The sequence below is a fragment of the Ambystoma mexicanum genome, chromosome 6p, assembly GCF_040938575.1.
Source record: "Ambystoma mexicanum isolate Mex_15411 chromosome 6p, UKY_AmexF1_1, whole genome shotgun sequence".
NCBI lineage: Eukaryota > Metazoa > Chordata > Amphibia > Caudata > Ambystomatidae > Ambystoma > Ambystoma mexicanum.
The window spans coordinates 538,774,121-538,791,798 of NC_090935.1; positions in this window are offsets into that span (position 1 = coordinate 538,774,121).

The following is a 17,678-nucleotide window of genomic DNA, read 5'->3' on the forward strand; positions in this document are numbered from 1 at the left end:
CAGTCCAAAAGGCATAACCTTGAATTGGTATAGGCCAACTGGGGTAGAAAATGCAGTTTTCTCCTTGGCATGGTCTGTCAGGGCTATTTGCCAATAGCCTGACGTAAGGTCCAGTGTGCTGAGCTACTTGGCTGCACCAAGTTTATCCACCAACTCATCTGTCCTTGGCAAAGGGTGGGCATCAGTCTTGGTGACTGCATTAAGAGCTCTATAGTCCACACAGAATCGCAACTCTTTGGATCCTGCCTTTGGTACTAACACCACTGGGCTAGACCATGGACTAGTAGAGGGCTCTATTACCCCGAGATCAAGCATCTTCTTGACCTCACCTTTGATGTGGGTTCTGACATGTTCTGACATTCTATATCCTCTGCTTTTGACTGGCAGACAGTCACCAGTGAGTATCTCATGCTGTCCCCAAGGGGTCAAGCCTGGTGAAAGTGAGAACAGGGGGGCAAACTGATTTAACATAGCTTTGCACTCCTCCTGTTGCTCAGGGGTCAGATCTGAAGAGAGATTAACTCCTTCAACCTTTTCGTCCAAAGGTAAGCCTCTCAGGAGGTCAGGTAGAGCGTCACTCTCCTCCTCCTCTTCCGATGAAGCTAGAAGCAATGCTCCTACTTCTGGTCTAGAGACATAGCCTTGGAGGCGGTTGGTGTGGAAGACTCTGGGAGCTTCCCTGGGTTTGCCCAGATCCACCAGATAGTTGACCTTTCCAGGTTTTCCCACAACCTTGAAGGGTCCCATCCATTTGTCTTGCAAGGCCCTCTGCCTTGTTGGGAGCATAACTAGAACTAGCTGGTCTTGAGTAAACTCAACCATGTTAGCCTTCTGATCATGCCAATGTTTGATCAGAGCTTGGCCAGCTTTCAAGTTATCACTTGCTTCTGCCATCATGTGTGACATTCTCCTTCGGAGACCTATCACATAGTCAGTCACTCTGACTGGCTTGGGGGAAGGAGCACTCTCCAACCCCTCCTTAATCAGGGCCAAGGGGCCTCTGACGGGATGGCCATAGAGAAGTTCAAAGGGAGAATAACCTACTCCCTCCTGAGGGACTTCCCTATAAGCAAATAGAAGGCATGGCAGTAGAAGGTCCCACTTCTTCTTAAGGGGTTCTTCCAAGGCACCTATCATGCTCTTCATGGTTCTGTTAAATCTTTCTACCAATCCGTTTGTCTGGGGGTGGTAGGCGGTTGAGAACTTGTAGGTGACTCTGCAGGTTTTCCACATGGCCTTCATGTAGTTGGACATAAAATGTGTCCCCCTGTCAGAGATCACCTCCTTAGGAAACCCAACCCTGGTAAAGATACCAAGGAGGGCCTTAGCCACAGCCTGAGCTGTAACAGTCCTCATAGGAATTGCCTCAGGGTACCTAGTAGCATGGTCTACTACAACAAGGATAAACCTGTTGCCTGAGGAGGTTGGGGGATCAAGGGGACCAACAATGTCAATCCCTACCCTCTCAAATGGGACTCCCACAACTGGGAGAGGCACTAAAGGTGCCACATTCTTGGAACCAACCTTACCAGAAGTCTGGCAGGTATGGCAGCTCCTGCAATACCTATCTACTTCAGCCCCCATTTTTGGCCAATAGAAGTAGAGAGAGAGCCTTTCCTTGGTCTTCTTGAAACTCAAGTGACCAGCCAAAGGAATCTCGTGGGCTAGTTGCAAGAACTGTTGTCTGTTCTCTTGGGGCACAACCAGGCGTTGGTATGCTCCAGGTTCAGATTCGGTTGGTTCACTGTAGAAGAGGCCATCTTCCCAGTGTAACCTATACTTCCCAGGCTCTTGCCCATCAGCCTGAGAAGCTGCCTGCTGGCGGAGACCCCCCAGAGTTGGACATTCTCTTTGTCCCTTACGGAAAGCTGTCCTGCTGGGTCCACCTTCTGCCAGTAAAGACTGCAGCTCAGAATGGTCAGCCGGGTCCAGGTCTCCAATAAGTTCTGGATCTCCTTCTAGCTCTTCTTCAGAGTCTAGTTCAACCAAACAGGGCTGTACCTCCCTCTCAGCCTCAGCTGGAGGTGGAGTTACAGGTGTAACTTTGGACAACCTCGGGGAAGTCCTTGTTGGAAGCACTGGAGTGCTTGCTGTAGGCTTTTTCCTAGGAGTCTTGGGTGGCCCCTTTGCTCCTGATCTGGTAGTTACTGCAGTAAGTTGTTCCAGTGGGAGAGGAGTGATTTCTGTCATCATCTCCTGAGATAAACCTCGCAGGGTTTTCTCTCTTGCAGATTTGGTGAGCTCCTGTAACCTTTTACTAGGAGGTCTGGGGGTATGTGACACAACTCCAAGAGCTTTCAGGTCATTTCCCAACAGAACTCTTCCTGGCACTTCACATTGTATACTGACAGGTATCTTCACAGCCATATCATTACACTGGATGAGAACTGGTAACTGGGGACACATCTGCACAGGCCCTCCAGCTAACTTGGTGAGGCATTTGGGTGCCTTAGCAACATCCTCTGCCTTGAAAAATGATTCATCCACCACAGTTATGCTGGCCCCAGTGTCCCTGATGGCAGGAGTCTCCTGACCATTCACGTGGACACTGTCCTTATAATACTCTTTAGTATTATCTGGGATAGAATTATACACATCTAAATTTTGTTGTTCCCACAACCCCAGAGAGACTAAAGAAACACTGGCTGAGACTCCAGTGGGTTCATCAGCCAGTAGTAGAAAGTTTCCACTTGCCATAGTGACTTCCTCCTCTGGAGCGAAGGCTAAGGAGACAAGTTGGACCCCTGAAGGTTTACCCTTACATCTGGGATCTCCTTTCACATGGTCAGTAGCCTTACAAACATAACAGGCCCCAAAGGTCCTTTGGAATGGAGGCTTGTTCTGATCTCCTTCTGGTTTAGCACCAGAAGGTATACTACTCTGCTGTGGTTTCCCAGGTGGCTTACCCTTATGGTTTTGTTTGGGGCCCCCTTTGGAATTAGGATTATTAGAATTCTCTTTGGAGTCTTTCTTAGGCTGTCTTCCCTCATCCTTCTTCTGAGTTACCCCAGAATCCTTGTGAGTAGCCCTGTTGGCAACCCACAAGTCAGCAGCCTTAGCTAGCTTCCTAGGATCTAACTCCTGTGAATCAGCCAAGTGCTGTCTGAGCTCAGGAGAGCAGGCATCATAAATTGACTCCATCATTACAAGGTTTCTCATTCCTTCATAAGTGTTCACCTTGTAACCCTTAATCCGTCCCTCTAAGTTTTTCAACCCTTCACACACCCAGGTAGCCCAAGGGGTACCATCATGCTTTTTGAGGCTCCTAAACCTCTTAAGATACTGGGAAGGGGTCTTCCCAAAGCTAGCTGTCAAAGCTAGTTTCACACATTCATACTCTTTCCTATCCTCCTCCCCCAACTCCATTACCACATCAGTTGCAACAGGGGGAAGCCTAGAGAACAACCAGGTGAGTAACTCATTACCTGTGATGTTCTGGAGCCCATGATTATACTCAAACATAGACAACCAATCCAACACATCCAACTTAGGCTCATACATACCAATCAATTCCTTAGGCATCCGGGGTCTTTTAGGACTGGAACTTCTAGAGGAGCCAGAGAGAGAAGCATTCTCAACAGACAATTTCTTCATTTCTAGCTCATACTTGAGCTCTATTTCCCTTAGCCTTAGTTCTTTGTCAGTTTGAGCATTTAGTTTCTTGTACTCTAATTCAAGTTTCTTTTTCTCTAGTTCAAAGTATTGAGGGCTAAATGTGGGACCTGGCAAAGGTCCAGTAGGTACAGCTGGTAGAGCAGACAGAGGCCTAGAGGGACTATCCACAACAGTTTCATCCTCCTCTTCTGGTTCTGACCCAAGATCATCAATACTTTGTTCCATATCAAGATCATTGCTGCTTTCTACATTTGCTGGAGTGATAGGTTCCTCTGGACCATCCTCCAGACTTTGGTTTTCTAACAACCTTTCTATTAGCTCTATTTTCTTTCTTTTAGTCATGAGATTCTTATGCTTACAGAGAAGTCTTAGACAATCAGCAGTTTTTGTAGCAAGGGACTCTTGACTATAACTTTCCATAGTAGACAGGTTAAAAATGACTTTTTCTTTCTTGTGCTTAAGCTTTGTGGTTAGTTGCACTAAGGTATCTCAAAAGTACTCTAAAGTGTATACTCAATACAGATCCCACCGCTGTACACCAGTGTTAGGCAGAAACCTGTGCAGTTCCTTCTGGGACCACTGCAAAAGATTTAAGTCTACAGGTGTTGGCAGTAAACCCACTTGGTAGCAGTCTGTACCACACAGATTCACTGTGGTAGCTGTGGCTGAGCAGTCAGACTTCCCTCAAGAAGAGTTAGGCAGTATACAGAGGATACATATTAGGTACAGAGGCACAGTAGTACAAGCAAACACTGACCAGAGCTAGGTGTAAAAGTATAAACTTATTTATTAAAGGTACACTCATAAATTACACTAGCACATTACAAAAGGTAAGAAAGTCAAACACCGTTACTATTACTCCTATGTACATCCCTAAGCATTTGTTGGACAATTCTAAGTTAACACCACTTATTTCCAACCAGAGGTGAGCGCTTAACGTTAGATGGTACTCCAACAAGTATTACCAAAAGGGAGGGAAAAGGCAAAGATTAAAGAGAGCAGTAAGGTAAAACACTTTTCACATAAGGTTAGCAAAGACAGTCAATAGTGGAACAAGGGGAATTAGTTCGGGGCCCGCGTTAGAGGGAGCCAGGCGAAAATGTGCCCAAGATCACACCATGTCACAAGTCTTTGCAGGTGAGTAGAAAACGGTTTTACTATGGTTCTGGAAAGTTTAGTTAGGGTGTCCCAGACCTACCCAGGTTAAAGAGAGCCGAGGGCTAAATCTACCCCGTACAATTGGTGGCAAGGGAGGCCGGGCGGAACACAGTACCTTTAAAAGTGGAGAGGATCCTCCAGCGGTGGTAGTCGTTCCTGGTAGTGGGTGCAAGTCGCGGCGTTGTCCCGAGGAAGAGGCGGTCTCGTCGGGGAGGAAGGCTGCAGGTCGTTGCACTACCAGGGATGAGGCCAGCCGTGGAGTTCTCCGGTCACAAAGGATTTTTACCCCTCTTTCGCGATTGAGGTAAAAAGTGGTATCCCGGTTGCCGGGGTGCTTGGCACGGGCAAGGCGGCCACTAGATGCTTCGGGACGGCGAAAAGAAGGCAGCAACTGGTTGTCCCCACCAGTTAAGGGAAGAAGACTCTCCGGCGGGAGATCTCCTCTGTCGTCGGGAAAAGTGGTGAGACGATTCTGCAGGGCTTCACCGGTGGTGTCATCTTGGCAGGTCGGCTCGGCTTCTCCCTCTTCGGCTTCTTAGGTCCTGTGGCGACTTCTGAAGAACCAGTCCCAAAAACCCTGCTTTTATGCAGCAAACCCCCATTCATACAGCCTAGCTGTCACTCAAACATGCTAAGTGGTGAGCGGGGTGGCTCACCACTTGGGCCAATCACACTAGAGTGCGACCTGAGTTGGCAAGGCAACTCGGTCCAGGGTGCCTAAACCCCCTCCCACACCCCCTGTGGTACCCAGACAGAATGGCACCACTTTGGAGGGCTTCTGTGCAGAAGCCCGCCAAAAGTGGAACAAAGGCTCGACTCGGGTTCAGGGTTACTGAAGTGAACCTAGACGCCATTTTGGCGGCGGGTTCCGGCAAAAAATCCCAACCGGTGAATTTATATTAATTAAATAAACCGGCGGTATCTTTAACCTTGCACCAAAAAGTGGTGCATCAAAAACCAATGGGAAATCCCATTGGGAAATATTCCGGTGGAATATTTCCGTGGTATCCACTGCCACCAGCCAGAACTCGGCGAGGGGGGACGGGACAGTACCCCCTCGACAACAGACCCAGGGGCAATCTAATTGCCCCTACCAGTACTTCCACAGTAAGATGGTTTGTACTGGTTAAGTTCCTAAGTTAAGACTAGTAAAGTCAATGGTAACTTTACTGACCCAGGGAGACAGTAGTCAGTCCCAGGGTGTGGAGTCTATGTTTGGGGTTCTCTAAGACACCCCTGTGCTACTGCACTGAGGGTGCTGTGTAACACATATTCAAAAACCAATGATGGCCTATGGGGAGAATTACCCCCTAGCCCATAAGCACATAGCAAGTCACAGTAACACTCTCAAGTCATGTCCAAGAGTGAGGGTAAAAGAGTCTCACTCTTGGCAGGAGAAAAAAAAATAAACCCCACAAATCCAGCAAAGCTGCTGGGGGACTCACTAGGTTAGGGAATTCAGCCTAAACAGAGAATTCTTCCTAACACACGCTAACATCACATACAGAGAATAAGGCAGTTTCTGTGCAGCGATCAGGGCGAAAGCGTGATTTAAGAGGATCTAAAATCTTTTTGCTCTCCTTGAAATTCATCACTTGTTGCATTACCACTTTTTCAAGGATCTTAGATATCCTCGAAATGTCGGCTATGGGTCGATCAACAATTGGATAATCCTGATGGATCAAGTGGAGGATTCTTTAGAATTGGGAATGACTTACAGGAATTCCTCCCTGATTAAGGGATTCATTAATGAGATGAGTGATGTATTTTGCAGTGGTGGACTGGCCTACAGAAAACTCTGTAGATTTTCCAGGTGGGCTCTACAACATGGTCCTATTATGTGTGGGAACCCTGAGTTTCTGTTCATCTTCCCCTTCCTACAATCTTCCACCTCTGCCACACCACCCTTAATACATGTTTTATGTCAATGGCCCTCATTACTACCCAGGCGGTAAGTATACGACATTACCGGCATGGCGTAACTAACGTTTACGTGCTGGGTCAAAGCCGTGAAAAGCAGGACATTACGACCCATCGTGCACGAGCATTACGCCATGCCGGTAATGTAAACTGCGCCATGGCGTTAATGCCCCCAAAACGGCACCTACCGGCATCGTATGCCGTGCAAGGTGCACTTCCGCCACCCCGATCATCGTTCATAGCGGTGACCGTAGTTAGCGGTCACCGCAATTAGCGGTGACCGTAAATAAGCGGAACCGGAAGTAGCGCCAACGCGGCGGAACGGGAAAGAGCACGGCGGTCATCTTTAAAAACACAATCCATTGGCATCCTCTGCAACCACTGGACATCTGAGCCTGAGACCCAGCAAATACCATCAGCAACCTTCTTCCTGCAAGAAAATGCCTAAAGTGGTAAAAAAAGCCTGTGACCGCCAGCGGCACGCTGCTTCACCAGAGAGGAGCTTACCATGCTTGCGGAGGCCCTCCAGGAGAACGCTGCAGTGGTATTCTCCAACCAAATGACAAGACCGGCCATAGCCAAGAAGAAGGCCATATGGGCACTGGTAGCTCAGCGGGTTAGTGCCGTGGGGACTGTACCCCACAATGTCAGACAGTGCCGCAAGCAGTGGAACGATCTCAAGCTCAGAGTCAGGAGCATCCTATCGGCTAACAGGAACCTGGGCACGGCAACCGGGGGAGGATCGGAGTCCCCTATTAAATTGCAGCCATGGGAGGAAATCTGTGCCTCCACAATCGGAATGGAGAGCATAGAAGGAGTAGGAGGAATGGAGAGAGGAGCCCCGACATCAGGCGATGCAGGTAGGTGGCTCAAATCAAGCCATGCAAAATTCACCAAAGTCCATTCATGTGAAGTACAATGTTGCCCCATAGTGTAAATGCAACACATCAGCAGGAGTCTGCCCGCAGACACATCCGATCTCCACCCTGTACACATGCAGTATGCACACCCTAACTGCAGGCACCCACATACCTCCATGCTACTTCCACACAAAAGGGAGACAACCTGTATGCCCCTGCCTCAAATGTGCCGCTTGTACTAACTGATAAGATGTCAGTCGTCACAATGCCCGCCCAATGTCCGCAGACCCATCAATAACACTTTCCCTCCTTTGCTCCACCACAGGCTCAAATTCCGACCTTGAGGATGAGGACACCACTGCCTCCACACCCACCAAGAGGGCCAGGACAACTGTGCCAACACCACAACCCTCCACCTCTGCCGTCCCGAGGAAAACCCCACAGCAGCCAAAATCCCTGCCAGGAAAACAGGACAGGGCACTGACAGCCACCCCAGCAGGCACCACACCAGCAGCAGCAGACATTACCCAAATCGAGCCCACAGAAGGGACAGGCTCTGCTGCAAGCAGCACTATTGGGGAAACTGCTGCCATTGCAGCCTCCTCCGATAGCGAAGCAGGGGTCATTGAGGAGATTGTTGTTGGAAGCCCCACTGCCCACCCTCATTCCCCCTACCTGTCCCTAAGCAGCCCCCATGCGGATGCCACACAGGGGCAGTTAGAGGATGAGGATTGGCCAGGCACTCCATCCCCGCTACAGGAGGTGAGCAGCCCAATGGGAATACCACTGCCATTAGCCATGGGCCAGAGGAACCAACAAACCCTGGAGGAGATCGGCACCCGGCAGCAGCAACTATCCTCGCTCCTTAATGAGCACGTTGCAGACTGTGGGGGGGCAAGTGCAGCAATGGAGAAATGTGCGGAGACAGTGAAGGCTGCTATTGAGTCCTCCACAAAGGACATCTGCACAGAACTCGCTGCTGTGCGGCATGTCATCTCAGAACTAGTGCAGACAATTCGGGACATGTGTCCAAATGAGCAGGCAGGAACCTCCTCGGGTGCCAGCTCGACACCAAGCAGCCCCATCCGCCGATCGGGGAGGAACCTGCGCAGCACAGGCAGGGGTGCCCCGGGGGCCAGGGGAGGGGGCTGCCAATAGTGGCCGGACAGTGGAGAAATCCTACATCACACACTGCTGCACAGACTTACTCACACCTTTGTAGGGATTCCAGGGGGGAGGGTGGAGGGAGGAGTGGGTGTGTTGGGGAGTTCAGGGGGGAGGAGGGAGGGAGGAATGGGTGTGTTGGGGAGTTCAGGGGGAGGGGGGAGTGGGTGTGTTGGGGAGTTCAGGGGGGAGGGGGGAGTGGGTGTGTTGGGGAGTTCAGGGGGGAGGGGGGAGGGGAGAGTGGGTGTGTTGGGGAGTTCAGGGGGGAGGGGGGAGTGGGTGTGTTCACCAAAATCACTTTCACAATACACTTTTCATATTTGCACAAATCACATGTGTGGACATTGCTCATTGCGTATGTGTGATTTATTGGTAAACAGTCCACAGTGTCCATATAACAGACGCACCCAGTGACACAATCGTCATCTCCAGGTGACAGCACCCATCCGCATGTGCTAGAATAATTGGTTGATCAGAGTACTACGCATTTCACGCCCCTCCTGTGCATCGCCGCCTCCATGAGGTGCTGCCCCATCCCCACCCTCATCATCCTCATCGTCAGGTGGTTGCAGTTCTGCATCAGGGGCAGGGGCACATTGCATCTGACGCACATATTGTGTAGCATGACACATGCCATGACGATCTTTGCCACCATCTCATGGCGTTACAGCAGTGCCCCACCAGACCTGCTGAGGCAGCGAAACCGTGCCTTCAATAGGCCAAATGCCTGCTCAATCACCACACGGGTATGTGTATGTGCACGGTTGAAGTCCTCCTCCTGCTGGTTCTGTGGGTTCCAGACTGGTGTAAGGAGCCACCTCATCAGGGGATAGCCTGCATCACCTGTATGTGGGCGAGAATGTATGTGTCAGTCATGACGTCTATTTCAGAACATGACGTGCCACCATGGCTTGCATCCAACTGTTACTTCGGACCTCTTTTAAATGCACTCATTGATTCACACTGTGCGACCAGTATATGCTCATGGCTCTTATGGAATGTTGTGCATGCCATCAACTAATGTATGCAGGGGGGTCAAGTGCCTTGTCAGTGCCCACCCAGTGTGTTTGTTCATGCCGTTTGTTTTGGTGGCCTGGCACGTGTCCTGTGATGTCAACGCTCACATCATTGCAACATTGCTGTCAGCCTCATCATGACCCCAGTGAGCAATGCTGATGTTGATAGGGACATTTTGTAGGCCTTGCTGTCTGTGTGATGGTGTGTTGATGTTTCTGTCCGTCATGTGCCTCATTCGTGTGCAGTTATGGGAGACAGGCCTTTCAGTGGATGGTGTCTGGTGACGTGCATGTAGGTGCATTTCGTTGAGGTCAATGTGGTGTGAATTGGTACAATTCACTTGCAGATGGTTGTGTCATGGTTGGGGCACACCTTCATTCACGTGGTGGGGCTGCATACATCGGCCATTAGATTTAGTGGTGTCAGCTGAAGTTTGTGCTGCTTTAGGGTATGATCTAGCTCCGTTGTCTCTACTACTCACAGCCAGGTGGAGTATGCATCATTCCCCCCCTTTCAGCCAGATGGAGTATGCATCTTTCCCCCCCTTTCAGCCAGGTAGAGTATGCATCATCCCCCCCCCCTTTCAGCCAGGTGGAGTATGCATCATTCCCCCCCCTTTCAGCCAGGTGGAGTATGCATCATTCCCCCCCTTTCAGCCAGGTGGAGTATGCATCATCCCCCCCCTTTCAGCCAGGTGGAGTATGCATCATTACCCCCCCTTTCAGCCAGGTGGAGTATGCATCATCCCCCCCCTTTCAGCCAGGTGCAGTATGCATCATCCCCCCCTTTCAGCCAGGTGGAGTATGCATCATTCCCCCCCCCTGGAGTATGCATTGGTACGTCGTTCACCTACCCACTTCCCTTTTCCATGGTCATGACATGTGACTCACCGAGTAGCCAGGATCTTGGCCCTGCATGTCGCTCCATGTAGCGTGGTATTGTGGAGTTCCGAAGGACCATTGAATCATTGGTTGTTCCGGTTAATCGGGCACAGCAATGTGTGATGATCCTGTTGGAGTCACAGACCATTTGCACGTTGATTGAGTGAAATAGTTTACGGTTGCGGTACGGTACCTCCATGGCATGTGGCACCACCAATTGTACATGGGTGCAGTCAATGGCACCAATGCAACCAGGTATGCCGGCTAGTGCATGGAAACCCACCTTGGTGTTTGCAATCTCCTGGGCAGACCGTGGTAATGAGATGTAGTCGTCTGTTTGCTTGAGGAGGGCATCAAGCACTTGGATCAGTGTACGTGATAATAATGGTTGTGAAGTGCCATGCAAGTGTCCCACTGTGTGCTGGTAGGTGTCTGTGGCCAGGAAGTGGAGTACAGACACTACCTTCAGTAGGGGTGGGATGGCGGTTGGTGTTTCTATCATGCTGACGATGTCGTTGTGTATCATGTCTACGATGGCGGTGATGGTGTCCCGGTCCAAACGGTACATGGTGTGGATCTGCTCACCGGTGAGGTTGAATGGACTGGCTCTGACGCGTGGGATTGTGGGCTGCCTGTGTGGTGCCACTGGCTGTGCTGGTGGGGCTTGCTGGCCCTGCCTTGCCCTCCTTCTCCTCCTGCGTCTCCTCTGTGCAGCCTGTTGTTGTTGTTGTTGTTGTTGTAGTTGAAGTTGTAGCACTTGCATTGCTATCAGGTCCTCCAGCCCCAACATTGCTAGTCCTATTGGAATCATTGTGGAGTGTGACTGGGTGTGGGAAGGGGTTGGGTGTGCTCTTTTTGTACTTCCTGAGTCTGTATTGCCTCCACCTGTGCTGATTCTGTGCACCTGTGGCAGCTGGATTCACTGCACAAGGCCCTTTACGGTTGGTTTGCGATGGCGTAATTAGCACCATGGCGGTAAGGTACTTAACGGCCTGGTGATGGCGTTAGGTGCATGTCCGCTTGGATCGTCATTCGCGTAGCTTTGCGCCATGCCGGTATTTCCGGTGTGGCAGGTCGCGTGCGCGCGTCCTTGGTGCAGTTAGCAGCAGCGTTAACTACGATGCCGCTAATGGCATCGTAGTTAACGGTCACGGGTCATGATCGGACCTAGCGGAAAACGATGCCGGTAATCATTTACCAGCATCGTTTTTCACTTACCGCCTGGGTCGTAATGAGGGCCAATGTGTTTGGTACATGTAACTAATCTGAATGCCAATATGTGCTGTAAAATTCACTGTTTGGATCCATTTTGGAAAATGTTCCTGGGAAAAGAATTACTGCAAACCCTATTTAAATGGGTTGGTCTTAATCTCTACATTAACTTGCACATTGTAATGAATGCCATGGCCACTTTTGGTTCACAGTTCACACCTACTGTTTAGTCAAAATTGAGGTTTTAGCACATGTAACTAAAGCAGGAGGCACGTCTGCACATTAACAAGTAGGCTTAAGCTTACTGAGAATAAGAGACACACAACCTCAAAGATGTCCATAAAGGAAAAAGAGCCACAAGGTTGTAGTACAACATCAGGCGTCAAGGAAGGCTCTGAGGTTGTAGTGGACTGTAACACATCATTAATGTTGTGTACTTTGGTAATGAAAAATTCATTAAATTCATTAAGTAGTTGGTATTCTGATAAGAACACAGCAGGTTTGTAAAAGATGCAGGCTTAACGCAATATCTCCCCAGGTGGGCATCCTTTTTCATTTCACACAAGTACTAAGACAAGTTGCAGTCCAATAGAATGCTATACCTTTCAAGGCTTCCCCCAAATTGCATGTGGTGCTGTAGAGGAGCACCCAAATGTCTCTGCAGGAAGTCCTGCCCCCCTCCCACCTACATGCTGGAAGCCTGGAATTGTAACACTCTTGAAACCAGCGATTGTGACCACTCCACAGCAAATATTCGAAAGAAGGTACCCACTAAGAAAACCTTCATATGTCATCCGGACGAGATGACAATCTTGTGGAGGAAGTCCCTGAAGAAATATGAAAGAACAAGAGAAGGAGCTGGTGACATCACAAGAAACGAACGTGGCACACAGAGAAAACTGGCTGTAGAAGAGAATGAATGGATCTGATAAAAACTGATGACGAAGTAAAGAATTGAGTAAACTTTCATATGCGAAAAGAAGATTGCATGGGTTAAAAGCATTGCAGAAAATGCAAGTCGTTCAATAACTGTACAGATGCAGTACCGCAAGTAAACTAAGTGATCATAAAAGCTGGTTATACATAGTGAATAGACTGCAGGCGGAGCTGCCATTATATAGAAGCTGGACATCGGTGTCACTACTTTAGTAAGTTCAAATCCATGGAGAGAAAAGCAGAGGACTGTGTCACAGCAAAGAATTAGCTGAGATCGTGGAAGATGCTGAAAGGGATGTCTGGCTTGGTGTCAAGTCTGAATCAGCCAAGACTGGTTATCTATTCTTGAAGACGGTGAATGTGAGATACTGAATTGTTAAGCAAGATTGTATGCAGTACCCTGTGGGAGACTGCATCTGCCTTGTCCTCTTGGCAATAGTTAACCCAACCTCTGGTATACGTCTGTACTACACAAGTTGGTTGAGTGACTGAGTAGCCAGGCGTATCTCAAGAGGGGTCAATGTGAGCTGTAGGGTTGCACCATAGGGACAAGTATCCAAAAACACTGACACTCAAGGTTTCTTGATTAAGATTAAACACAATGTATAATTTAACAGTCTGTTTGAATAAACCTTCATTAGAAGGGAGAAAATATGTAACACTTAAATGTACTTCAAAATACACACTCCAGTTTCAATAAATCAGTAGATGCCCTTTTGGGATGGCACACAGACACTTCCTACACCCTGAGGTGACTTCAATAACTAAGACACTGTGGACATTGACATATCACTGGTACATTTAGAGCAAAACTGAGTTTGGTGTCAAAGGGAAAAAGGTTAGGGAATGAAACAATGGTTAGCAAGTTCTCAAACAGGGAAGCACTTTTGAACCCCGCAATGCAATGTGGATTAACCCTTTCCCAGCTATACAAGTAAAGAATGTATGACTTTTTGAGGGACAGATCAAAACACAAAGTCAGAGATTAGAAGAGTCTTCACAAAGCCAGGACAGCCAATGTTACTTGAGCAAAGTCTAGGGGAGTTGAGGCACTTCTTGAAGGTAAGTAAAAAGTCTTGCACAATGTTAGAGAGCTTTGTAGAAAATGAAATCACTGTTGGGCCAAATGCAAGTCTCAACTGAGAGCAATCAAACTACACAACAAGAGGTAAGTACGCTTTAGTTCACAGTACCTTAGGTCTGAAGAAATTGGTTCCAGCTGGCTTCTGTTCCTGTTGTAGTATGGCAGATCCTGTTGTTCCTGGGCCTCAGTCGTGGGGACAAGAGGGAGGATGTCTGAGGACTCCTGCACTACGGTTCGAAGTTCAGCGGCAACAATGGGCAAAGTTCAGATCAGCGGCACTTTGCGGTTTCAGCTTCTCGTGAATAGCACCACCGCTGTTCTTGGACACCTTGTAGGCTTTCCTTGCTTCTTGGCACCAGCACTCTGTTGAGGTGGCTCAGGCTTGTTCAGCCCTGCTTCGAGGGAATCCTGAGGATCTTCATGGAGCTTGGGTCCGGTTTAAAGACTATGCACTCGATTCTGGTGTTCCTGTCCTTGGCACTCGGTTCCTGCAGCAGCAATGGAAGCACATCGAGCAAAGAGAGGATTTCCAATTGAGTTCGTTTTGGGGTCGATTGGTCCATCAACCCAAGGGGAGAAGTCGTCCTTTGCAGGGCTTCTCTAGTCGAGGCAAATTTGGAGGTTCAGCACTGCCGCAGGGATTCACTGGGCAAACCAACGGTCTAGGAGTTGCGGCAAGTGTCTCTTCCAAGTTCTTCTTCAGATTCCTTCATCCCGTGGTCGACTCTGCCTTCCTTGCAAAAGACCTCGCCTTTTATGCAAGACTCTCCCATTCATTCACAGCCTAGCTGTCAATCACACAGCAGGGTGGCTGTCCTCCAAACAGCTTTGGGTGCATTCCTGTAACCAAGGAGACTAAGCACAGGGAGTTTCTGGAACCTCCCTCGCTTCCTGCCCTGCCAGACACGCTGGAGCCAGAGGCGGGATTCAGCAGTGAACCCCGCCAAAGACAAAATGAACAAAGGGACCAAACCTGGTTTGGCACACAGAGTAAATCTTAAGAAGGAACTTTCCAAAAAGAAATGGCGAAAAACGAAGACCAGGGACATTTTGACTAAATGGGCACGCATGGGTGCAATACTGCAGCTGAGGATTCAGTCTTAGGGTGCCTCCAAACTCGGGTCCGGGTCTGGGTTCCCGTCTGGTGAAACCAGGCGTCCAGAGCGGGTCCCGCGCAGGGACCTCGTAATGGGGCTGTAAGGGTTTAATGGGGCCGGCACCTTTACCGGCGCCATTAACCCCTTATCGCCCCTCTCGTAATGAGGCCCATAGGATTAAAAGTACAAAGTCCCAAAGTTCAGCAAAAGAGCTGGGGGTCTCTAAGGTGGGAGGAATTAAACACTAAAAATGAAAATTCTCCCTTGTTAAGGTGCAAAGAAAGAACACGATGAGTGCCAAGTTTTATTCATTTAAGACATTCATTTAAGACAATTAAATGCTGCGAGATGGGCTGAATTGCAGTCTCCTGTCACATGAGCCAAGGATGGAACTAGAGCTGGGAATGCAGTTCCAGAACTACGATAGCATGTGCCTGCACTCCTATATACTCTCAGAGGCAAGGATAATTTGCAAGGTCAAGTTCAAAGACAATCTTAATGGCAGAAGGCATGGGTGATGAGAGATGATGGGCTAATCTGGTGGGGTGGTACAGCCAGTCGACCCCCTGACACCTGGGGTATGAACGTACCTGCTGTACGTGAGCCAAATGTTCCAGACTAGCACAAGCGTGCCAACCAATCGTAGAGGGCCATATAATGAAGGGCCTTATAGTTTGAGAGCCAATAATATGCTGTGTACATAATACTTGTTGAAGATGACTTGCACTACGGGTGGGCATGAGTTGTCCACCTGATAGTACATGTCCAATCACAACCCAACCCCATATAGAAAGTATACTTAGATGTTCCCCTTGAGTGAATCACAACCCCCGTAAGATTTTCTATTTACCACGTAGTATGACGTCAAATATGATGAATATTTACTATATAAGTGTGATTTTTTATGAAATGCTTTGAGACATTGATGTCCGTTGTAACTCCCTGTTTTAGACAATTGATAATAAAACAGACGAACTTGCCATCTTCATGATTTGTTTCCGTTATTTGGTGTAAGAGTTACTCTGCTTCCCATCCACTGCATGATACGCTACCCAAAGGACCTTACGTTCAGTGCGTTCTCTCAAATGCTACATATCAAGAACACAAGAGATGAGGGACAACTGTTTATTGTCTTCATGAATCCATATAAAGCTGTCCCGTTACTCCCATTACTCACCCTCTCAAGGAGGGTTTGATGGGTCAATACTCATGCATGTATTGATTTGGTTTATTGTAGGGCACATTCTGCTAGAGGGGCCATGACTTACAAGGCCCTTTGGGACAGAGGTTGTTGGGGGGATATTATGCAGGCAGCTAATTGGTCTAATGAAACTGTGCTAGTCCTTCTAATTGCAAATCCAATGAACATGCTTCTTTTGTTTTATCAATGCTCTAAAATAATTGCTAATATCAAGCCTACATGCCCTCGTATTAAAAGGTCATGATGGAAAGTTAATATTTATTATCTTTTCATCCTCGAGTTTTGTTGATGTTGTTTTGACTTGCGATCTGTTAGCGGTCTCGTTCCATTTTGATTTCAAGACGCTAGGCTTTGTAAACTTCAGCTGTGGATTCTATTCTTGGGATTCTGCTCTTCATTCAGAAAAGAGGACTAGACTGTTTCTACGGTCATGTAATGAAACAGCATCAAGGGATATGTAGTTCCTGTGAAAAGGTAACCAGTTTTAAATTGCTCAAATTATTTGCGGCTATCAGAAATGCAACAATTATTGATATGCATATAAAACAGGGTCAAAATGCCTACACGTTCATGCCCCATCAACAGCACACACTGGCAAACCCTTCGCATGCACACAAGCATCATAGCATGCTTCATAGAGCAGTGCTGGACTAAAGGTTAGAACCGTAGTCTAGAGGATATTATGCTGTATTCAGGCATCATTGCTAATTCTCCCATATTGTTTTTATATCAGACATTGAACAAAGGCACATACACTGTGATATTGTGACTCTTGTTATTGATAATACATTTTAATATGGAGTTAATCATAATGTTGTTTCCCATGATAAAGCTCTACATCACACACATCCTCCTTTAATCTGGTCATGAAATTGGCTTAACCCCCATGAAGCACAGCCTCATCAATAAACATTTACTACAAAGTAGGCATGTAAACCCTTGCATGCATATTCAAATGGGCCATTGTTTCCATAGTGAGTCCCATAAATGTTGGAATTCAAAAATGTTGAATAAATGCCCCAAGATCCATCCCTCCTAAATGGTAGGTGATTCGGAAGAGCAGCATCATTTGTTGAATTTCACTTCTCCACTCATGCCCTCGCAAAGTGTCCCAGGCCCTACACGTCATGCTTACCATCCAGCCAAGAACTGTTATATTTCTTCCTCTTTCACTCACAGATGACTTTGCCTCCTATGGGCCTCATTATGAGTTGATGGTGCAGGATAAATGTGGTGGTAATACCGTTACACTTCCCAACTATGAGTTTGGTGGAAAGTTGTAGGATTCACCTCTAGCTAGGGACTGGAGATAAATCTGCCACATTACCACCAAATTCCCGCAGAAATCCTAGGGACTCCAATTAAATGGGGAATAACACTGTCTCCACCACGTACAATCCAGAAGTAATAATGCTGGACCAAGTTATCGTAACGATAATTCCATTTGGTGGTATCTCAGAGGATTTACTGCCAAGATACCACCAAATATCTCCAATCAAGTCATGAAAATTCATGACCTCCTGTCAACCCTAC